General features: G+C 34.5%; 1 protein-coding gene across 3 annotated transcripts in view; it reads left to right on the plus strand.

The window, feature by feature from the left end:
* Positions 1 to 26251, plus strand: part of LOC149906114 (E3 ubiquitin-protein ligase HECW1-like) — an 89560-nt gene that overhangs the window by 7368 nt on the left and 55941 nt on the right. The window contains exon 1 of one of the 3 annotated variants that reach the window (XM_090105992.1): positions 1954 to 2182. The exons of the other annotated variants lie outside the window; for them this stretch is intronic. The gene's annotated coding sequence lies outside the window, so the exon portion shown is untranslated. Of the gene's footprint in view, positions 1 to 1953; positions 2183 to 26251 lie in introns of those variants that run through there. 3 annotated transcript variants of the gene reach the window in all.

The following is a 26251-nucleotide window of genomic DNA, read 5'->3' on the forward strand; positions in this document are numbered from 1 at the left end:
AGCTAAATCCTTTTGTTGGTATCAAATACAGCTAAGTGATTTTAAAATTATCGCGTAAAAGTTTTAATTTGGATTGGTTTATGGGTGTGTGTTGTTCAGTGGTACCAACATTCCTAATACTTTTTTTAAGGCTTTTTTTACACGTATTTCTACAGTAAAAATAAAATAAGACGTTTTTTCTGCTTTATGAAAAAAATGCCTAGGTGGATATAGCTGCCTTTGATTCTGTACCCCTCAAATGACTTATGAAAGCACAATTTAAGTGAGTGAAAAGTGTCGTTTCTTACAAAAGTAAAGCTAAAGAATTTTATGAAGGTTTGGATGTTCTTTTATGATAAACTAGATGTTAGATGATGATGTTAGTTTCACCCATATGGTAAACGAAATTTCCCATAAGAATTTCCCACAGGAGACGTTTTACCAGCGATATAGAATAACCTAGGTAATCTTCAAACTCTCTAGACTTCTATCTCCACACACAAAAATCATATAAAATCCCATTGTTGCGACGTGATAGATAAACAAATAAAACAAAGACACTTTCGCATTTATAACGTTAGTAAGGATGGTGAATTTAACAATAACATTTGCATCATCATCAATAGACGTTACGTATGTAAACAAGAAGTCTGTAAAAAATACACTTCTAGTCGAAATATTACCGTCTTTACAATAAACAAAGCATCATATTATGGTCATTACAATAAGTAATGAAGTAGTTATTTAATTAAGTCGGTAATTAATATTAATGGGCCTGTAAAACTGGGATGATCGACTTCCTCATTTGCGGCTAACAATGGAGAGGTAAGAGCACGCGTCGATTGCCTCTTATGTAATCTCGCCTTTCACTGGGCGACTTCACTGCTCGTGGATTAAGTGGCATTTTATCATTTATTCGTGAATGTTCCGTATTATTTAGTTTTGACAAATCAGATTGCAGTTCTTATCTCTCTTGTGTTCAGCAATATTCGAGCTTATTCACTATGGTAATTCTAAAGTTTAGACATTAGAGCTTAATGATTTTCCTTAAAGAATGTTTTTCTAAATGTGATAAAATCTTTAAAAAATCTTGATCAATATTAACTAGGTTGATAAAGAGACTTATTAAAGTTCTAGCTTTGATCGATTAATGATTATAAAATACACACTTGAATTTGATTGGAAAAGTAAAAAGGTAGAGGTGCACCGTGCAAAGCTTTTGGTTGTATGATATTATTCTTTGTAAACCTATAAGTTTCAAGAGTCTGCTTCACCGTAGAAAGTTTTGTAAACTGTTGGCAAGCAGGCAGATTAAAAATCACATTTTAGCTAGGTGATTTAGCTTAACGATTGCACAAGTTTGTAATATTAGGTAATATGTAAAGTCAATTTTTTTTAACGAATCTTCGTTTATCATAAAGTGATTAACGTTGAGGTTTTATCTCGCGAAAATCGAGTAGAGGCTCTTATTCCAAATGTAAATTATCATAACGAATTTTGCGGTCTGAACAATGAACAGAATGGAAGGTACATTTATATTATGTATTCTGTATATTTTATTTTCGAATGCTATATGCGACTCTCCAATTTCACCGTACTTTCGCCGATCGTGCAACAGAATTCGTGTCACCAGCTCATTTTGCACTGCACCGGTCGACAGGAAAGAACCGCTCGCTTAATGGTGTACTGAATTGTACCATTCGCATTAATTATTTATTAATTTTATGACAATGCAGCAAAAACTTATCGATTGATGAATGCCTTATTTTTCCATGTTTAATTCGCATTCCGATACAATTGTATGTTAACAAGAAATAAATTAAAATAATAAAATTACGCCCGTGGCGTGAGATAGTTATAGCGTTTCGCGATTTATGTAGAAAGAGGTGCAGGTCACCACGCCTCGGTGGACTCATGAATGGGCCGCCCGAGCCCCGCTCCCCGCCATTCGATTTGTGAATGAAGGCACCGGCGCGTGCCTCGCTGTTCACGTTCAGTCGCGACGCAACGCGCCGCCACGCGAGCGCATGTTCGATATTCGAATTTGACGTATCGAAATTCTAAATCGCGCGTATTTGTGCTAGTTTTTTGACATTTCGCGTTAAGGATTTACTTATAAACAGACAACAAAGTTGTTTAACTGAGATCACAGTGTGTGGTAGCAGCTTTAAGCGGCACACAGGAAAGCAATCGTCACTTTACGGTAAGTAATTAAAAGCGAATTTCCTGAGTATCGTTACGGAGGCCTATTCTATCTAGATGGGTGACACGTTGGCTAAGCTCATTGAAGAATACAACGGTGGGTTGTGCTGTAGGTGGGGTGCCCACGTAATATTAAATATGGTACATGTAGTACGCCATACCGTATTCGATATCGGGCACACTTCATTTGGATGATTACTGTAGGTGTATTAGTAGGACTCAAATACTTTCACAAATTGGTATAAGGAGTTCCGTAAGGTTAGCTGTAGAAAACTAGAAACTTTAAAGTATTCATTGGTGTCATCCCGACGATCGTCGCCTTCGCAATTACATTATAAACGCTTATACTGATTCTTTGCTGTCTGTTAATTACCCAAACGGTGTAATAAAAATTCTAATTAACCTCGAATTTAGATAGTATTTCGTTCATAATTCTTCCAACTACGTAATAAAAATAGATATAAAATGCCATAGAGGCTAGAGCTAAATTTATCTAATTAAAGTCCTATATCAAGAGCTTTCTGCTTTGAGAAGCTTTTGTTTTTAATATTCACATGCTTAGATTATTCATAGTATAATATGTGCTATATAATAAATTATTATAATGATAAATGCACAAAAGTAGTTTTCATAATCTCTGAGAAAATATACGTTAATTTAAAAACGTAGGTATATATATTGAGAATTTTTCGTCTCACAAGTAGAAAAAAAACAACTTGATCCTGCTGCAATGAATTACCTTACTGATTTACAGAAAAATTAATCTTTCACCAATTCTTTTAAATATGTTAAGTGTCATATTTATTTTTACCCGATTTCGACTGAATGAGTAGGTATTCTTAACGTTAACAATTTAATTTAAACATAGTTTAATCACAAAACATAAAACATACTAAAATGCTATAAATTTAGGTATGTATTATGGTATTTTATGATATAGTTTATATCGATAATTTAAGTTATCACATCACATAAAATATTCCAAAGCAGCCTCTACAAGCTTAATTTAGATCAAGAGCTTACGTAACGGTTAAGCAATAATAATAAACAATTTATAATGTATTTAAAAGCCTTAGCTAATCGAGACAGCTAAGTAACAGTGTCCAAACGAAAGCAGGCAGATGCTCTACCTAAGTTGATTAAGGCAAGGATAAAAACGGGCAGCGAGGCGCCCATACAATACATCGTTTAAAGGGCGCCATGATACCTGTGGGTTTTTGCGAGATTCACAATGAAACCATTTGAGAATTTGTGTCTAGATGGTGAGAACTGCATTGTTTGTTAACAATATCGATAGCTGTACACGATTTAACGCCACCTCTTGTGAAAATTCTGTTCTTGGTACACTTTATTGATTTAGATGAATTGGACACTAAATAGTTCAGGTGCTAAAATGAGTGTTGTTATCGATAATTCCTTTTAATGTTGATAAATAAACCTATTTTACTGTGGAATTTCTTAGGGCCTGCTCTATAAGGTGCCTATACATAATACATATATATAAAGACAGTATCTTCTGAATGTGCAAATTCCGGTTTTCGTTTCAGACGCATCTGAAACACGTTTCGAATAAAAACTGGTATGCAAGAGATATTTCATTGGGTCTGAATATTATAACTGCGCTACACTAGTGAATATATCTAGGTACTAATAATAATTTCCTCAATTTATGTGTCCGCGGACTCGATAAGTAATGGACTATGTCTAAGTGCACGTGGTTATTAAAATATCGGTTCGAATTTCTTAGGAAATTACGGTCTAGCTTATGTTAAATCATAAAGCGACGCGCGTCCGGCTCCAGGGAATAAAAGTGCCATCCATCTTGCAGCCCACCGGCGGATATTAAATTGACACGCCTCACTCGAGCACTGCGCCTCATTTCATTACCTATATTACCATATTGCACATGGCCTATTACTTTTTTGCCCCCGTGATTATAATGTAAGTTTCTGTCATTAGTGCTCCAATGGACTGTAGGGGTAATAAATTGGCGGCTATTTATTGTAAGTGCAGTTATTAGATTAACAGTCATGTTCGTTGAATATATATAATAAGACGAACATATAATTATCAAATTTTACGGAAAATAGGAAGTCTTTTATCACGTATCTCTATTTAGATTCTGGCTCCTCCATAGAAAAGATAAATTGTAACTTGTTTTTATATAACTATCCATAAGTGAATGGAAAAAATTCGAACAGAATAATATCAATAAAAATGGTACGTGTAAAGGAAACTATTATCTGAATGCAGCCTTCATTTGTTTTAATTCATTTAATTACGTAATGGTGCTGTGTATTATTTTTTACACTTTTTTATTGGCGTGTCATGTTTTCTTCGAGTATGGACGATAGTTTCAACTTCCTCGACAAGACAAATAGAATAACAACGGTAAAGAAATAACACGTTTGTTGAGATAAGGTATGCTGTCGTAAATTTTAGGTTCATTCATTTAATCTCTTTTGAATGAATCATGTGTATTATTATTTGTCACTACATAGTATAAAACAAAGTCGCTTTCTCTGTCCCTATAATGTCTCTTTGTATGCTTAAATCTTTAAAACTACGCAACCGATTTTGATGCGGTTTTTTTAATAGATAAAGTGATTCAAAAGGAAGGTTTTAGTTTATAATTTATTAGGTTTTAGACAAAGCGGGCGAAGCCGCGGGCGGTAAGCTAGTACACCATAAATATAAATAGTATGTGAAATAGCGTACATATATTTTGTAGGAAACTTTTAACTTTTAAAAGCGTGTACATTTATCTATGGGGAAGATTGTGAGGGCGTTGTTATATCTTGACGTTAATTGCATTTTGTGTTAATTAAACAATTTTTAAATAATGTATTCTTTGGTTTTAATATAAATGTCTGTGTGAAAGATGTTCTATCACTGAATTAAATGATTAATTACACAGGTCATTACTGTATTCAACTGCCATGTTCTTTCGATGACCCTCATTTTTCTTCCATCATGATTCGGTTCAGTGAATAATTACATATTTTAAATTATCCAAATTATATTCCAACACATCTATAAATATCTACTATTTCTTCAATTTGTTATTTTTATTGAGACTTCAGCTAGGTACTAGCTGTTTTGTTGAAAAGTAAATAAATAAAATGTATCTTAAAATTGTTACTTTTCTTGAAATAAAAAAGTTTTGAAGCGATGCACGTGAAAGTTCGGTTCAAAAGGGCATATAAAGGACGATTTACGGCCGATTCTTTTGTCTGACTTTGTCGGCTCAAACCTGTCGACGACCTTTGAGGTGAAACTAATTTATTATTTACTACAATGATAATACTTCTTATCATTTACTAAAAAGTGGATTTGAAAATATTTCAATAACTGTTATCAAAAGGAATACGTAAACCACTGTTAATCCGATTGAATACATTTTTCTTTGATTAAAAAACTTTCAAAATGTGCCACAGACACATAAAAATACGCATCATGCAAATAAATAAAAGTTAGGTAGGTAAATAATGAAATGTGTATCAAAAATGATACGAGGAGATTTGTACTTTTTTAGAGAAATGTAAAACTTTGTGTGTTATGAAAAGCTTTAATAGCTTAGCTGGCTTATAATTATTAGCTTATTTAAAGAGATACAATAAAATTTAGTGTCACAATATCCGCTAATCCTTATCGCTAGAGTTCTTAGAATTTTATTGCAAAATTTTTAAATTTGTTATTATGTACATACTCATGTTGGTAGGTATTATACTTTATCTACCAAAATTTATTTTGCATTGGTAATTTCATGCAGTTCTTATGGTTTTTGCATTGAATTTAATTATTATTAAAACTAATTTTATTTGCAGTGACACAGATTCTTTGGGGTTGATAAACTATTTCAGACAGGTTTTTAAATACAAATTATAAAAAGTATCATAAAAATAACGGTAATTAAAAAAAACGTGTTAAGCTTAAACCGGATAGGTATAATTTAATTAAAAAATAAAATAAATGTGTTTAAAGACTTTTAGGTTACCAATAATTATAACATTATTTTAATCTATTATTAAAAAAAATATATTACGTTAATAATTTCGTTGAGTTTTTTCGAGTATGATATATATATATATCAAATTCATGCGTTTATCTTTGGTCTATATTATCCAACGACGTCATCTATTAAATTAAATAGAGAAATATAATTTTTTAATAGATGTAGATAACACATAATGAAACAGGAAAAAGTCGGTATTGTCTCATAATGATCATTTACAGCTTACTACCCACTTTCTTACGAACTGCACACGACTGTTTCTTCTAAGTACTGTTACTTTTGCTTTTGTATAGAGGTTCTCACGAAGTTTCTTTACAAGAGGCTCCCACATATATCATTATATCTAAGTTTCACTATATCAATGTAATTAGTGATATATTACGGCTTTATGTATGTGTAATGTTGTTGACCTCTAGCCGGCTAGATGCATCGGTGAACTCCGCTATAATACACACTTACTTTATGAAGCATAAAAATATGCAAAAATGACATATTGTTGCATGTAATTTGAAGATATTTGCATTAATTATTGCATGCATATTGATTCGTTAAATACATATTTGAAAAGGACACTATTTTTTCAATTCGTAAAATTCATGCAAGTTCTATGTAACGATCAGATCCTATGCATATAAATTACCAGACCATGGTATTAAAATGAGTGGGATGAGTTGAATATCTCAATTACACCGTAGGTAGTGTAATAAATATATTGTTTTTAATTTATTACTTCATACATTCTCTACTGCCTTTTTCATTAACTGTATCTTTACGTGAAGTATAATTGATAGGATTATTGAACCAGGAAAATTATCAATAATTAAATCGTAATCTATACTTAATATTATTAAGCTGAAGAGTTTGTTTGTTTGAACGCGCTTGTTTGTTTGTTTGTTTGAAGAGTTTGTTTGTTGAAACGCTCAGGAACTACTGGTCCGATTTGAAAAATTATTTCGGTGTTAGATAGCCCATTTATCGAGGAAGGCTATATATCATTACGTTAAGAGTCTAAAACCAACAGGAGCGGAGCAATGCGGGTGAAAACGCGGGGCACAGCTAGTTTAAAATATATTGAGTTCCGTTAATGTTTTAACCGTGTACAGTTCAAATGAAACAGGTTGGTAAGGCTCGCTTATTTTAATAATATGTATTTAAATATACGTCTTCGAATCCGGAACTATGGAATGGAACCAGGCAAGCGAGTCACTGGATCATAGAAGCTAGTTTTGTTCGTCATTAGATAATTTTTCTCGTATTGTATACCTATAATAAAGTGTAACACTATAAGAAAGTCGGGTTTGTCAATAATATTATAATTAATTGATATTATAATGATTTCATCAAAATCGGTCCAGTAGTTTATGTGTGAAAACCATACACATAAACCTTTCCTTTTGATAATATTATTATAGATAATAATATACATAAAAGTTACATACATACGACAACATACCTTTCCCATAGCACACTTTAAAAAGTACCTACAAAAACTATTGAAATGGTATTTCAAATGACCAATTCAAAGGATATCATATAAATGCGTGTATTATATATTATTGCGTTTCGTCCGGTAAGTGAAAACACCGGAGATCCAATTTCCTCGTCAGCCGCTACCATTTCAACACTGGTGTCTATAAGGCAACAATCTCGGAGACCTATGGCGATATTTTTTTAATAAGAATGTATTACAATGTTGGCTGTCTAGAACTTTGTTTTTTTATCGAATTGTGTTCTGTATTTGAAAATGGCGCATAATTTTCTGATGATAGATGAATTGCCATAAAATTGATTATAAATTTAGGTTTAAATTAATGAAAATAACAAAATATTTAGCTTACCGTGCAGCAAGTCCGTCGAACTACGAATATCTGATTACAGATAACATCTGATTAAGAAATATCGAAGAATTCGAAATGGAGTCGTCGTTGTCCGCCATTTTCCAGGAACCACTAAACAAGGGCCTGTAAAGTGACGTTGATAACATTCACACCATTTTCCGTCGGAGACTGATCGTTAAAGCAAATTACTCGTCGACACGTCGTAAAGGCATTAACTCGGAGTGGAGCATTGTTGCCGAGTGAAAAACATTGAGAGGAAGCGATAAATAATGTTCGGAGTTTATACGATCGGAGTAATGGCGGCTTGATCTGCGTCCGCGCCGTCATGCGCACCCTCTTAAACTTGTTTGCGTTCCTTATTCTTATATAAAGTATCATGTAATAGATGTATTGCAGGTAAATTTATATTCAGATAGTGGGGGCAAGTATCTCGCCTCGCGGCGGTGTTGTGAACAACTCCGGCTGAGTGGCCAGACGGCCGGAGTCTAGGGCGACTGAGTGAGGAACCTACGGACTATCCGAGCGTTGTCCAGCAGGACTGCCCGCTGTATCCCCACTGTCATGGGCTTCACCGGTAAATCCAACCTCCTTAAATATTGTTTTAAGGAGGTAGGAACCAGCCCAACAGATAGTAAATTGTTAAAATATCAAAATCCTGAATACGAATCAATTTGTTTATTTAAATTCTTATTCCACTCAAATTGAACTAATATATATTATTAATACCTACTACTTAAATCTTAAGTACTCGTTTGTAAAAACAAAAGATCAATAGACACGTTTCATTTAATAAAGCCAATCACAACGAGCGTGGGAGTGGTTAACTAATCGCCAGGTGTAAATGACTTATCTGCAGATGTTACTCCTAACACCCATTCATATCGATCACAATACAAAGTCACACTGGCCAATTTATTGCACAATAACTTACGTGGGAACAAATAACTAAAATAAACAAACCCAAAACCGATTAGTAAATTAAACAAAACTATGCCTACCTTACTATTGTTAACTACCGACAATTTACTGTAAAAAATCTCTACCGAACAAATAAGCGGAAGTCAAAGTCGGAACAAGAGATCCGTTGACTTTACACTTATTAAAATTCATCCCTTCCGGAACAGCCCTTAAAACTGGGGTGGTATGCACTCAGGCGAAAACGGAAGTGACATACGCTCGCCATACCGTCCCGTAATTGTTGGCACGGGCTTGCGTTTCCGGTTTTCAGAAAATAAAAATAGATTTTAATCTTTTTATAGCTGACGCGACTGTAAAGTTTACACAAAAGGCAAAATTGCGAAAGGGTTCTCATAAAACTGAAAAATAATCTTTCAAATGATTCTGATGCCTTAATTTGATCGTCTCTTGAAATATTTAAAGTATGTAAATACTTCTTCTTGAAACCTGCGTGATTAAAAACTGGTACTGATAATATTTTTAACAGCAAACAACTTATAGGCAAACCAAATATTTTTAAAATTTATACGTATCTGAATATTGTTTATAGCTAAGGCGTCGCAAATAATTTAAAATTGAGGCCGCAGCTCCATTAATCTATCCGCTCTGTCCATTCTTTCGTATATGGTTGGTACATACTCCATTGAATTCGGCCTTACTATGTTGTTGATGCGCCATAAGCGGTTCCATTATGCGTGTCCTTTGAGAAGAATATAAGATACGCATGTTGAATACAAGTGCATTGCATGAATGTGTTATCAATGAGCCGACCAATGGGCTAATAAAGCCAAGGACAGATTATGTAAGATGCATAATTGCTAGTGAATTTACATTTGAGAATAACACATCTAGGTAATCAATTATTCATTCAGTTCTTATATACCTGTAGTTAACAGATGCGTGCCGCTTACGCTGGTAGTAAAAGTGATAAGTGTGGAGCGTCTGATTCTGCCACTCATAATGTAGAGTTGTAAGAACTAATTCAAATTGTTTATGGTTAGGGACAAATATAGGTATATACATTATACAACCCGTATCACCACGTATCACTTATTGTTATTTTCATCTTAGTCACTTTAAATATCGGCGGTTTCGAAAACACTTTGATGATAGCAGAATTATCTATTATATATTATTCAATCAGTATGAATATGGATTGCGGGTAAATATTTAAATGTGTTTTATTTAAATTGCCCATACTTGTGACCAAGACTGGTAATCTGAATGTAATTGATTCCAAAAAGCCACCGCTTAATTCGCCGTGGGCGCTGTTAATTTTTCCAAGCCGAAATCGTTCACATAAAAAGATTAAAGAAGGGTTGAGGTGCTAATGCATATGTGTACAGTGTACACACATCCGGTCCGTCAGTGACCGTTAATTGGTCCGCGTAAAAGGGATATCGTGTATCCCCCCGCATCCCTCGGCCCAACATCCTTTCTCGTGACGTCGGGCGACATGTCGGCTTCGTGCGAACACTAAAGACAAATCCTTGAAATCTCCTTCGATTCGAGGACACACCGCCCACATGGGCTTGACTTGCTCACGTTTCCTAATTATGTGTCGTTTGGTCAACAAACGTCTGAAATGCTGGTAATTGGCACCGCAGTTTGCACCATCTAATCCAAATGAATACGTTCCGTTACATTGTTGCTTTTCGTATACGTTAATTTATAACATGTTTGTGATGAATGTGACTTGTGCTAATGTATTTTATAAATCTTTAATTTATAATTCTACAGCTTGTATAATGACACGAGTTTCTTTGATAGTTTGCCATGTGGAACTTCCCACGATTGTCTTGATTTTCCGCTAAATGATTATTACACATTTCCCCTATCATTGCGATGATTTAAATGTGAACAGCATGTTCCCATGACGAAGATACGGACTATGACCAGGAGATATAGTCATCGTTCCATTCATGAGCTCTTATAAAGTGCTAACGAGAAGCAACGTTAAGAAAAACTTAAAATTATGAATGAAAGTAATTAAATTAATTCAATGATTCTAAATGATGTCGTTAAATTCATTTACACTGTCTTGTCATAAATTATTATGCATTAGAAAAAGGTATAAACTCAGCAATGACTTGGGTGTCCCTAAAAATATCGAGGTGTTGCACAACTTGCACATAGGCTATGTAATATTGCTCAGAACCCATAGGTTTTATTACGTTTGTGTTTTTGATTAGATTCGGCAGCAATTAATGATTAATGTCTCATATTACCGGTGAGGTGGTTTGGTTTGGTTAGGTTTTTCAACCATTTCTACCAACTTCACTTTACTTATTAGAATCATAGTGCAGAAATTATTACAGTAGGCACATACGATTAAGTATGTTTTTCTAGCTGCGGGTTTCCTCTATACTTAGTGTTAAAAATTTGGCACGTGGAGAATTACTAACAAACGCCAGAAGATTGACCTCTGTCTACCTGGTAAACTCAGACTACTTGTTTTGTATTATGATTTATTGTAATTTATCCATTGAAAGGTGCAAGGATATATTTGATGGTGGGGCAAAAGTTCAACATACGCCATTAAAATATTTATGGATGTTTGGAGTTATGAATTTTGATCTTTTTCTCTACCTAAGTATGTACTATAAAAATTATATATTTAAGATTATAAAATTGATATTAAAAGGAAAGTTAAATAAAATAAAGACATAAGTTACATATTTATTCAATTTCAAGATTTTAAACCAAATATCAGCAAAATTTTTATTTATTACCGTGTTTATTAGCTGTTATTATGCTTCTGCTTATCGATAATTTATTATTATTATAGCCACAGACAGATTGGAGGAAAATTCTGCATATTATGTTTGGTTCAGCGAAAGTAATCATTTCAATCTTGATTAATTAGCCATATGGTAAAGGAAACCTGTATTTGCGACCCAATCAACTGAATATCAAGTTGTTTAGGATTCCTCGGGGTATTTATTTTCGTTGTTTTTCGACGTTCGTCCAGCGGAAGTCATTATGCGTTTTCCGCCGTGCGTTGTATTGCCCCGTATAAATATATTCATTAAAACAGCGACCAGAGTTTTACTTTGTCGGGTTCTTTTTCCCTGTTTGCCTGTCACTACAACCGCGTGAAATTCCTTTTATTGTCCACCGTTAAATTACGCATATAGACATCGAAATGAGTCGCTTTTCTCGTTTTTTTGCTCAGTTTATATCTTTAGTATTATAGTGGTTATGTGTGAAGTCCCGTGTCCCCGTAGTGGGGTAAGGGGCAGATGCATTATTCATACATCTGTTTCACTGATCGATTTTCTTTAGGGACAAGTAGGTGATCAGCCTTCTGTGTCCTGCCAGACCGAGACATTTTTTTTTTCTTCGTCTCCACCGGGAATCGAACCCAGGACCCCTCGGTTCTACGCTCACGCGTCAACCACTGTACCAAGGAGGCGGTCGTTATACCACCATTATAGTGGTTATAGGTGCCGTAAAACGATCGATTGTTTATATTATGATAATTTTCATGGCACATCATAGAACAGAAAGGAAATAATACTCAAATAACAAGTGCTGAAAGCGAAAATACCTACTGTAAAATGTTAAAGTTTCGCTAGATAAGCGTTTTGTAAATAAACATGAACGTTTTCAAGCGTAGAGCGCAATATTGCGCGATTCAGGAAACTCTAAGCGGGTCGCTCTAGTGTGGGGGCATCTGACAAATATTTACATGACAAATGTTGTCGCATCGAACACACTTCTCTCTTGTGCCACCAAGCGGAGGAGCATAAAGGCTGAGCCGGCGGGATATCTACAGTGTTTGCATGAAACAAATCATATTTACACAATTTATACCCCGCCTGCCCTTATGGATCTGTGGCGTGGTTGTATCCTCACGTTCTGTTTACTCTGTGGATATTGTTTGATTGTGATGCTGCTCAAATAGTACGTACATGTGTAAAGATAGTGTCAACTTCACGTAGGTGTTTAAGACTCTGTGCTAACGAGTGGAAATCTTTCATTATTTGCCCAGCATTATGTATTTCCGTTCTGGTTTTCTTCTAATAAATATATAAACATTACGTTGGGTGTTGTTTATTTATGGTAAATAATACTTTAAGTCGCAGTAATAAAATGCAAGGCATTGAAATTACGTTAGTATTGGTGGAAAATTAATAACCAAGAGTCCTGAATAAAAAAGCTATTTAATAGATTCTCCGTAGTTACGTAATTTGGAAAGGAATATCGTAGTAACTGCTAGCTAAGCCAGCTGTAGGAAGCTTTGACTTTAGCAACAAGACATGCGCGTTAGTACTAGCCATTGACCGACCTTAGTTTGCCCCCTGACCTGAAAACTGAGACCTATATTACTTATCCTTCTAGAAATGAATATGTGATGACTGAAGAGCTACATATGAATTATTTTTCAATAACTGTGTATTGCCAAGTCGATTTATTGTAAAATAAATTGATTAAGTTGGTCAATATTAAATGTTTCTTTCTTTTGGTTTAAAATACGTAACAGAATATTCATGTTAGTATCTACGTAAATAAAATGAAATAAATACTCATTTTTTAATATTTGGATTATAATCTTCAAAAGTTTGTTTGTTATGATACATACTGCGTTGAAATACATCGAGCATCTACCATTCGCCAAATCGGTGAACATCCGCAGAACATTTACTCCAAGGCCAGATCTGTTTACAGACGATAGCTAAACAACGGGGCTTACGATTTCCTAGATTTCTATCTGTATTAATCATATAACACAACATGTTTTGATGTTCATACAATGTAACATTTCATTCGAATTCAGGTTCAACCATGCTACCGCATGTTTGCAAGCAAGCGTTTGTTTTGATAAGTTTACCTACCGGTAAACTTATCAAAACAAACGCTTGCATCAATTATGTTAATCGTGTTGCATAATTTATATAGTAATGAAGTGGACTATTTCATAATAGACAGTGGTCAGCTCAATAAACCGGCTCGCGTGTAAATCACAAACGGAAATGAGTCCCAGTAATGAGGTTCGGATGTCGCTCACCTATTGTGCTTTGCGAATAGATATCGACTTCCTCAGTGAAGTTACAGCTGTAATGAGCCATTGTTCAAGTGTCAGGAAATGTTGGTTTCGAATCTAAGAATACTATCTCGGGATCCCATGCAGATACGACATTCTGATAGCCGGTCGATTGGGTCTACCGTAATCCGCACAAATTCGGGTCGATGCCCCTTCACGGATCTTAGATGGTAATTTAACTGACACAAAACGATAATGTCTGTAGCATTTCACTCAAGTGCAGTAAGCGAAGTTCGTGCTTGAATGGTAAAATCGGTTAAAGCACCGTAGTCAATCATAGATCACGAATTGACCCCGTTTTTTGTGCACAATCCTGAGTGCATTTAAGTTTTTCACGCTTACGAAAAGTATGAGAATTTTGTGAAGTTTAATTATGTTGAAATAAATATGTATGGCTGAACTCTATAGAATTCTGTAGCGTAACGTCTTCCGCACGTTCCAGTCGGTGACTGGGAACAAGTGGCACATAATGGTTTTATTTAAATGCAGATATCCTTTCTTTAAGTTTGGGTAGAGTGGTCATAAGGAGGAAAGAACATTAAATTACATTATTTAATGTGGTTAACTGCCTCGTTTGGTTTAATTGGTACTTATTCAAATACTTAACTGCATATTGACGTTTTATTAATATTCTTTAAATTGATGCTTAAGTAAACTATTGAGAATTGAATTGGAAAATAAAACAAATTCTTTATTAGATTAATGGCTACAACAATTGAATACCAAACAAATTGATAACTTATGTAGAGAAAGTACGATACATGTAAATCCTAATCTCGGATATATGAAAGGCGTCCCCGGATGTGTATTGACAATAAAAATAAAATCTTGAGCTGACCACGGTGTTCAGAGTAATGGAGCGTCACATAAATGAACGGAAGATGTTTATGGACCTTTGGTAAACTCGCTTATTGTGAATGTATATTGGAGAAACGAGTTTCGAGATGGAAATGTCAATAACGAAAGAGCTCTCGCAGTTTGTGGCTTTACATTATTTGCCGCAATGCTTTTTATATCTTATTCCTTTTAAATAAACGTTCAATGTGATTTATATAATCATTCGTCTAAACCTCACTCGCAAGGGTTGATACGAGAACATTTAAATTCACGAGCGACTAGAACTTCGAATAATAAATATCCACTGTTCCTTTATTGGATTACACCAGGTAAAGACTGGATAATAAATAAATAAATAAATAAATCATTTATTCCACTTAAAACATTTTACAAATTAGAGCGACCCAGGCTCCTAAGATAGTAAGAACTGTTTAATCTTAATATACAGTGTGTCCGGACATGACATACCGATATTTGAAGGGCTATATTCTCCAGGTATTTTTATCCACAATTCAACCCCTCTACAGTCCCCTACCTCACCCCCTCAAAATGGTTTTCGAATTTTTTAAAGTATGTTTCATCACTCTTATCAATTAAATTTGTTTAGTGGTCCCTAGAATAACTTGTTATTGTTCAAATAAAACCAAATTTAGTATTTTGTGACACTCACTTTCGAAGTTATTACAATTTTCATAAATTCACTATCCGAATTGATATGTTTGCCATTTTGAGGGGGGTGAGGTAGGGGACTGTAGAGGGGTTGAATTGTCGATAAAAATACCTGGAGAATAGCCCCTTCAAACATCGGTATGTCATGTCCGGACACACTGTATATAAATCTCGTGTCACAATGTTTGTCCTCAATGGACTCCTAAACCACTTAGCCGATTATAATAAAATTCGCACACCATGTGCAGTTCGATCCAACTTGAGAGATAGGATAGTTTAAACATGTAGGTGCCACGGGCGAAGCCGGGGCGGACCGCTAGTATATAATATATTATCTGAATGTATTAGAAAAGGTTTCTTCCATGTAATAAAATTCAAGTAACTACGACAAAGATCTTTGACAGAGAGAATGATCTTCTAATCTCCTAATATCACGCATAGCCACGTCCGCGTCGTGAATTGGGTTAGCGTGTCGATCTTCCACTCAAGGTCGCTGTGTAATTTGCATGATAATATACCGACCAATTCCAAGGATGACCATACAATTGTATCCTTCTGAGTAGGCGGGGAGGATGGACTGCTGTTTCCAAACGCGCCTCAGCGGATTTTAATAAATCCTTTACAATTAATATCTTTATGCTATTGCGTAACGTATTATCTTGGCAAGCAACCGCTGGCAACATAGCAAATGGTTATTTGATTAATGTAGTGTTATGGTTTCCGAAGCTCAACCGGTTAAGAGACTTTTACACTCTGTCAGACCATTTGTTCGTAAATCTTTATCGTTTACAGATACTAAATCGTAATTCCGCAATTCACTGTAAAATGTAATGGCGGACGCTATCGCAATGAAATATAAATAAAATGATGAAGAGCTTTTGAACGACATTCATGTTACATTACGATAAGAGAAATGCTTTATTCAAATAGTTGTAATAAATTGCATTACAATACCAGTTTTGATATAACGTCCTTGATAAAGTTGGACTCGTTTCACTTCCTGTTACGCGGTGAATTCTGTACGCAAAGCACGTCACTCATTCAAACTCAATCAAAGGCACATGAATGAGATGTTTACCGCGTATGGAATACTACGTGTATGTATTTATATAATGCAAGAGCTCAAATGTTTCCTGTTGTGGTGTAACTAGCTATAGACGTATACTACGCAATAGACGTTCATTAAGATTGTTTTCAATTTATCCTCGGAAAATCGTGGATTCTCTTTAATTGGCACCATTCCGCGACAGTTATTAATGAACGAGATGTCTTATCCTTACGAATGCTATGTTTTTCATTTGTTCACAGTACGTATTGATCGTTTTAAATGTATTTTATCCATGGATGCTGGTATCGAATTGTGACGTGCATATTTTGTATCGGCTAGTCGCGGCATGGGGCAGGCCGCTGGGCGCGCTGGTCGGTCCAAGGACAGCAAGTTCGTTAGGACCATTCATGGCCTGCATCCTCCTCCCTCCGCGCGTTGAGGCAGGATACTCCCTGGCTGTGTGCTATGCTGCGGACAGTTTCTTTTTACAATCGAACATGCGGCAAAAAGACCGCGCAATAGTAATTCACCGGATGCACTAACGAGTGTAAATTTTTTAAGACTCACCATGCGGTATTAGTTTGTTTTGTTTCACTTCGTTTCCTCTATAACTATATACATAACTGTTGTGTTCCGTGTATCAGATACTCTAACATGACAGATCTTCATGAGTTGTAAATCGAACTTGTTATGCATCATCATCATAATCAGCATATTAATATCTTGATGAACTGATCGTATCGAGTATGATTATCATTTTCGTTATATCAAACTTATGTTCAGAGATATTAAAGCGAATATGTGCACAGATTATGATCATGTAATTTTACATATGCAGTATGAAATGCATCATACTTATGCACTTTGGAATGCAATAAAACTGCCTGGCATCCGTCAATACCAGAGGACTGCGGTACATTTGGGCCATGCAATAGCAGCAATTCGTCATGATTTGCGTATGTAAATCAATGGAGTTTAGTTGTGCGGGCGTAACGGTATTTTGGTCGGTATATACGGCAGGAAGACGGATGCTATAAACACACTTTCAGTCCGACCAAAACCATCGTTGCGCTATGGTGCTTTCGCTTATAAGATGACTTCATCAATTGGCTATTCGCCTTTTCTTGTGACATTCACGGATATTCAAAATAAGCTTTCCTCTTCACTTTCTTATTTTTACTCCTTTTTTATAACGTAAGGTATAAAACTGCAGTTGCACCTACAGCGTTCCTGGATAATAATAATACAATTAAATTTTCTCAAGCTGTAATTAATTACAATGTATCCGCAAAGTGACATGAAGATATAAGGATACGGAATATTGCAAAATCTTTAATATACTCTGATCTTTTATAATGACTAATGTGTAAGTGGATAATAGCTAGTAATAAGATAATTACATATTAGAATACGTCTAAAAGCTCTAATACGGCTCAGAGAAAAATATAAAATAGTGTTAAGTAGGTACGTATAATTTCTATACCTTCATCTTATAGAAATTTGATGACTATTGTTATTTGATTTATTTGGTATGCATAAATTGTGGGGGTAGTAAGTACCTATTACTTACGTTAATCTTTTATGTTTATTGAAATCTTCCCAATGTCTTAAAGTGATATCCAGATAAGGTCCATATTATGCAATCATTGATTTGTAATTTGCTTATTGTATGACTTATAAATTATAAAACTACATAACAGATAGCGTGTTTTTATGCTACTGACGCGAAGTATTTTTATGCTCAAAGATCTTCCTGCTTTAAAACCGGTTTTGATAATTTATTGAACGTGTTTATTTATGAAACTCTTAATGCAGAAATTGTTGAGGTTTATGTGGTAATTATACCTAATTTGAAGTATATTTTAATATAAAATTATGAAAACATTTACTTCACCGTTCTTATTTTATAACTGCTAATCCGTTTGCGTATTTAGATAAAACCTGTGATTACCTCAAAGGAAACCGAATATTATATTGTCAATTAATTTACTCCGTTATCATTGCACTATAAATCTTTCTCAATATATTTAATAAGAGAAGTAACGGTTATAAATAAAGGTAATATTGATTATGTGGTATAAAAATATTTTATATATCTACTTACTATGAATATGTTTTCAAAAACACCATTGATACTGACGTAGCTAGTCTATAATATAAAAATGAATCGCAAAATGTGTTGGTAAGCGCATAACTCGAGAACGGCTGAACCGATTTCGATAATTCTTTTTTTATATATAATAAAAAAAGAATTATCCTTGAAGTACGAGGATGGTTCTTATGTAGAGAAAACGTAAACATGTACCACGGGCGAAGCCGGGGCGGACCGCTAGTAGATAATACAAATATGCAGTGATTCAAAAGATGAGTCAGGCCATTTATATTTTCATGAATACTTAATTATCGTTGATGTGGATCAAAAAAAATATGTTTATATATTATTTTTAAATGAGTCCTATTCTTTATCATCAATAATCTTACTAATAAATCAATACGGCAATATGACTTCATAAATATTTGTTGCGGACAAAAACTTTATTCATAACCGTTTAAGTAAACGAGAAATTATAATGTTTACGTAACTAATAACGTACACTTCCCGTTTGCAGGCAAAGGTATTACGCAAATCGATAATATGCTCTATTGTTCAATATTATACCATAACTTTACATACTTGTCTGTCTATATCATTCCCATATAATAAATACAATATGGGGCCCGATAAGCAGCCTTGAGGCACTCTCACTTGTTCGCATACGAATTTACTTATTAAACGCATATTGAATGGGCCGTTCGAACGAGTTACATTGAAGCGTAGGTCTTAATAGTTGTATTCAAAGTTTACACAACCGCAACATTCTCCGAACGTGTTGGACACACGACACAATGTCACACCCACTGTTATGTTTATCAATCACGAAGGATCGATCTGAACGAGATCAATAAACACAAATTGTGGGCGACCGGTCGTCGAACTGCGCGGGCGCATGCCGGTGGTGTGCTCTAATTCAATTTAACAGCCCACCGCTTAAGAGACGACAATCCGCTTTCCTGTCAACGGTGTTGCTTAACCGGTACATAATCATTAAATACTAGGGATTAAATTTAGAAGAGGCTTATTCGGAATTTATATTGAGTTATAGCGACGTTTGTATAAGTAAATCTTTAGTGCAACTAATTCCGGTATCATTTTCTGTGGATTAATATTATGTTATATCTACCTAGTAAAATGCGTCACAAAATTAAGCACGTGTGCACAGTATTAATGGAACCATAGGTAAAACTGGTAAAGCAGAAAATTTGTAAATAATTGTTATTTCCTGCGATGTTTTGGAGCGCGATGGATATCTCCATCTGTATGTAAATTCCTGTCGATAAAATCTTATGAGTCCTTAATAGTAATCGGTTTCATTTACATGGTTGGAACTAGTAATGATATACAGTATCGTATATGGCAATGATTGTTCTCTTATAAGAATTCACTTTTATTTATCCACGCTTCGTGGGAGGTACTGTCAGACGTCAAGTGTAGGATTGACGTTCATAGTTAATTCTCCTCTTTTTTACCCATTAAAATTGCATTGGATATTTAGCTCTTGTAAAGCTTCGTAGAATTTCTATTAAATTGTCTTCGTTTTGTTAGAACAAATGAATCGGCTCTTTAATAAATTATTGTTGACATTCCGGGACAAGTATCCATAGGAAGTGGCTGCAATTAATGTTATTTAAGATATATTGTCAGGATGAATATTGCCTCTGCAGACCGGATCTGCAAGGATGGGCCGTGTCACCTTGAATGCCGGATGCCGTTGTGCTGACGGAGAAGCTATCGGCCATCAATCGTCTCGCCATATATTATGGACGTCTGTCTGTTTGTCTTTGCGGCTGCGAGTCGTTTTTATTTTACGACCATCCACGTCCGCTCTATATGACCTCGACCAAGGTCGTCGTTTCTTATGTTGTATTATATAAATTGATTCAACGGAATCAAAATTTCCGTCGTATAAAAAAATGTATAGAGAATAAATAAGCCTACACAAGATACCTAGTTCATTTATGTCTTGCTTTAAAACGAAATAAGAGTGGGCGACGCCTACGCACGCGGCCGTCTACTTTAACGCATTGTGTGACAAATTCTTGAGTTTCCTAGTTTTTTTACTAATATTCATTTTGTTTGTTTCAGGTAATGACTGCAATATTCCTGCCACAATTAGTATGTGTCTACAATATGATACGGTTCGTGATTTATCTATTTACAATACCATAGACATTAACACGTTTTCCGCGATGTTTACTCTATGATGTAATATTGTTATGAGGTACGTACCTACTCGTGCTGTACGCAATAGTAATATTAAAGCGAGTTGCGCTTGAAGTAAGACTATAATACCTCTTTCACATTTCCCACGGCTTTACATCCGTTAGATATATTGGATTTTTAACTTTGATTAATCTTTAAAGAGATCTCTTTTTGCCGTTCCAATAGAAACCTTGTTAAAGCTTTAGCGATCAATTAAAAATTTCCCACTTTATTTATGATAATATATTGTATTCAATCCATTACAACTATTATTGGATATTTATTTTGATTAACGTGTTAACAATTATTGGACATTAAATAGATACTTTAGTTCCATTGAGTTCATTGTGTAACAGTACGTATTGGATTGCTATTTTGTAACACTACTACATATTTCCGCATCCGCTATTGTGTCCACTACAATTTAATCATCTCTCAAGTGAGGTATTAGGGCAGTTTTACGATCTCCCTAATCAGTGCTAATATCATCTCTGCACTATTGAATTTAAGGTCGAAAATGATTCGGAATCGTTTGGTGCCTTTGATGTAGAACGGGAATATCGACAAAGACGGATGTCCGTTGCCGGTCAGGATTTGTTTCACACGAAGCGGCTCCTCGGGTTCGCGTCAGATCAAGACGATATTCGTTGAAATATTTTCTAATTCCCGTCAAAGATTATGATTCCTTTATTTATGGGTAAATGCAGCTTAAGTCACGGGTCAAAATGGATTTGATATGGGTCGTATGTTAGAAATGTAGATTATAAAGGTTTCAATGTTGCCATTTGCTGGGATGTTTATATAAAGAATAAACACTTTTTATGCTATGAAGACGAGTTAAGAGATGAACGTGGCTAAAATCCTTCCGGTCCTTTTGATATATGCTAAGCGGTGCGCTGTACGTGCCTTTCAAAGGACTCCCGTGTTTGCCGACTCTTGTGTAAACAAAATTTGTTTGTGCGTATGTGATTTTAACGTTTTCTATAGTTTTTGTTGGAACGTCCGTTTTTGTGTCGGCCGAAGCCGGAACTGAGTAATCAGTTTCATTCAGATGTTGACTTCGCATGTACCGTACAATAAAGCGCTTTTTGCATAATAGCTATCCATAATGTACAAAAAAGGTTTCCGAATCAACAAATAATTGCGCTATGAATCGTAGATGCTCTGTATTTATTGCATATGAATTCTCTGTATTAAATTATATTGACCTATTTTATTTTCTACTATTTTTCTTTATATTTTTATTAAATGATGTAATCTGTAAGTCAGCAATGTCCCAAAAATGATATTTCATGTTTAAAATTATTATTTATTACAAGTATTTGAAGTTACACAACAATGCGGTTTCTTCTGCGAAAACCAATTTCCCCCGTGGTCTCCAAATAAGTATTCATACGTTACAAGAACAGTAAACCGTTAGCGGTTATTCGGGCGGGCGCTTTGCATACAATGACCATGGGACCAATGGGGACGGATGTGACGCGCCGCGCCGAATTGCTCCCAAATGTCTGCGGGTCTGAAGTGGAACGGTAATTCGACCTCATTTGATAGAGCTAGGTCCTTTTCCTAAATATAGAAAAGTATTGTCTGGTGTATTTTGTGCTCACAAATGTCTGTAGGTCCAAAGTGGAACCGTAATTCGACCCCGTTTGATAGGAGCTAGGTCCTTTTCCTAAATATAGCAAAAGTATTGTCTCGTGTATTATGTGTTAATATGTGCCCCCAAAATCCAAATGTCTGTCGATTACTCGATTGGTTGAAGGACTCTTGAAGGTTCGACCGCAATTGATAGTGGACTGTGTTGTCTTTTCCTAAACATAGCAAAAGTATTGTCTCGTGTATTGTATGTTCTAATATCAAGTTGGACGAATGAAGTAGTATTCTAAGAAATGTGTTAACATTTGCTAATTTTTAGGTTATACTTATGAAATTACATCGATTTGTATGATTGTACCAAACACGAGACTATAGTTTTGTATCGAGACTATAGTTCATATTCCTCTTGAAGAATTGATTCTACATAATATTACAACTAAAATTAAATGCGTTATATGAAAAGTGCTATCACAGTATCCATCCGTGTGCAAATTTTTAATTAGCATGAGAAATAGCAATATTTTTGCTACTGTTCAATATTTCTAGTTCTAATTTAGGTAATTTGTCCTTGGATAGAAGTAAATCTGAGATCAGCCTTGGCACGCCGACAAGTGACCACGTTTGGCCAACCGGCACTAACTTCCGCCCCCGCGATGTACTTGTGTAAATCACAACCTCATTTATACTGCGATTTTAACGTCCTTGGGTAATAATGCCTATTTTACATAGATAAGTATAGAATACTCCACGTGGAAGAGGTAAAGTTTTGATAAGAATGTTGCACTTTCCTGATATGCCTTTTAGCTCATTGACACCTCATATTTTTAGTCGTCAGTTTTTTGTTATAGGTACTTGCTTTTATACTGCATTCATTGAAATGAAATTCTATGCGATGTAATCTTATTGGGAAGCAGAATGAATTGCAAATATCAGTTTTATCCGTGGTTTTAGTAAGTTTGATTAAGTACATCAACTATTGAGTGATCTAACAACATGTATCCTTATGTCAGCAAGATTATGGCTGCTATTAGCAACTTTTTTTAAAGATTGATTGGAATTTTTATCCTCCTTGATTTCTTTCTTAATCTTATCCAAACCATATGATAATTCTCAAGCAGGTTTTGAACAGCCGATTTTGGCGCCAAACTAGTTCGGAACCTCCTAAGAGGATATCAAGGTATAATGTTACAGTAATTCGATGCAACGGTCCGCACTCCGCACGGAGGGTTAGAGTGACAGATTTACAACATCGCATGTTGCCAGATAATCGGGTATCGGTTTTGGAACATGCATATATGTATGATGTATCTAACTTTCGTGTGGTTTTGATACTTTTGCTTTATACAGAATTTGGATTAAGATTAGGTAAATATAAACATTGTTTATTGTGATAGGTATTGTAATAAAATGATATAGAGTAAAAAAGTTCAAAACATCTATAATAATATATATTCTTGTTTGTAGTTAAATGCGCATTTTCAGAATCAATATTGAATTATGCACGCTTAAAAGTATCGGTGCAAAAATTTAAATTAATGAGAAGTCATATTTTTTGTATAAACTTCAATTGAATAATTCCCAAACAGGTTGCTCTATTTATTTAAGATGATCGATACAGTCATCATATCCTCATAACAACATAAGTGTTTAGACGAATTATTCGTATCATATTATTTTTATCCCGCTCCTAATTTGGACTTGATTGGAAAGAGATTAAATTATAATGGTTACTTGCAATAAAAGGCGTGCATTGACTTATTGTATGATTGTATAGAAAATATAAAGTACTCATTTTGATACATCGCGATTTATTTTGTTGCAAGCAAGACATTTTGAGTATTTTTTACGGTGTCGATGTCTTATTTTGCGTATGCATCAAGACAAAATTAAGTAAGCAAAATTAAATCAAAAGCAATATCAGCTAATATATCAATTAATTATCGTCAATCAGATCAACATTCACAACGAGGCATATTTAAATACTAGCTGTGCCCCGCGGTTTTACCCGCATTGATATGCTCCTGTTGACCGTAGCGTGATAATATATAGCCTATACTCCTATAGCCTTCCTCGATAAATGGGCTATCTAACACGGAAAAAATTTCAAAGTGTACCAGTAGTTCCTGAGATTAGCTCGTTCAAACAAACTCTTCGACTTTATGATATTAAGTATAGATTATCGTCAATCAGATCAACATTCACAACGAGGCGTATTTAAATAAGGCGTATTTAATAAGTAGAAAACGTTTTTCACACGAGTGCATTGCAACGGAAACGTATAGTGTGAAGATAAATCAGTTTCCTTGCGCAGACTAGGTACTTATCATGTGAGAACTCATTGCTCTAGTTAGCAGACCACAATAGAATATGAAACTTGCGATCGGGTTTCTTAATGTAGTTTTAATTGTGATATCTTACGCAGATTGGAGATACGTTTTTGATTCTTGATCGGGTCAGTGAATTTGGTAATTGAAAGAAAGAAAGCATTTACTCTTGGTTATAATTGGTTATTTTTTTATTAATTATGTTGGTTATTAATTTTAATTTAAAAATTAGGAGATGGATTGATGTTTTAATTTAAATATCGTTATATTTTAATTGTAAACGTCAAAGTATTCGGGATCATTTTTGGATATTTTTAAGGTATAATGTCAGAGAATTGGGCAATTTTATATAATAAAATATCCTGCATACCAATTTTATTCACAATTGGTTTTGAACTGTCCTTACAAAAATACCTTCAACTCAAAATAAAAAGTATCCTTCATCTCAAGGCGGGATCAAGATATTAATAACACATAACATTTTAAGACAAATCTTTATTAATAGCATTGGAAGGAAATACCTACATAATATTTAATTATTCCAGTACAGGAAGTTCTTGAAGTGCTTAAGTTTTAAATAATAAAAAAAAATTGAAGGTGAACTTATATTTGGGTCTTTTTGTCAGTTGAAATTAATTATATATTTAGATTTTTTGTGATAATGAACAACCATGTCCTTCAAATACCACTGGTCATGAACCTCTTATTAGTCAACATCGTAAAACAAAGGCTATTATAAAGATTTCGCAAGATGCCCAATTAAAACAATCACAATGAGAGAACAATTCTCAGGCGAACTAGTTAACCTAATTGTACACAAAGAAAAAGACAAACATAATGAACATGAAAGTAATATAACTTTGAAAGCATTGAATTTCAAATCGTGTTCAAATATGAAATGGCAAATCTTCATGTTTCTTACGTGTCGGTACATCGAATGCGTTTTAATAAAAATTTAAATACAATAACGCTTGCCCCTAATAAAATGCACCGCATTTGTACACAACGAAAATTTTAATTTCCAAATCATGTCTTGCTTCATCAATAGCACGAATTGTTATGATAAAAATAAATGAGTTATTAAAGAGAATTGCACCAAGGAGTTTCAGAATCGGCGAATTTTTTTCGTCATCATTGTTTGCTGATACGGAGCTAATTCTCACGAAAATATGTTTGCAACTAAATAGCGGATTGTCTCGTGAGAACCGTGAACCAATGATTACTTACATTATTATGATATTATCAATTTAAACGAGGCGGAAATCCTTTGAAATGACCCTTGGCATTTTATTTCGTATTGTTATAGGTATACGATCTTTTAATGTGATCTTTAAATTGCATTTATAAAAAATTAAGAGGTGTGTATTTTGATAGAGTTTTTTTTACCACTATATTAGATACAAACATTACTAGAAATGGAGTATGTGACTCTATTCTAC

This window comes from Colias eurytheme, chromosome 9 (assembly GCF_061535395.1).
Source record: "Colias eurytheme isolate Ceu_HAF_F1 chromosome 9, ilColEury1 Martin Lab GWU primary, whole genome shotgun sequence".
In the NCBI taxonomy this organism is placed as follows: Eukaryota; Metazoa; Arthropoda; class Insecta; order Lepidoptera; family Pieridae; genus Colias; species Colias eurytheme.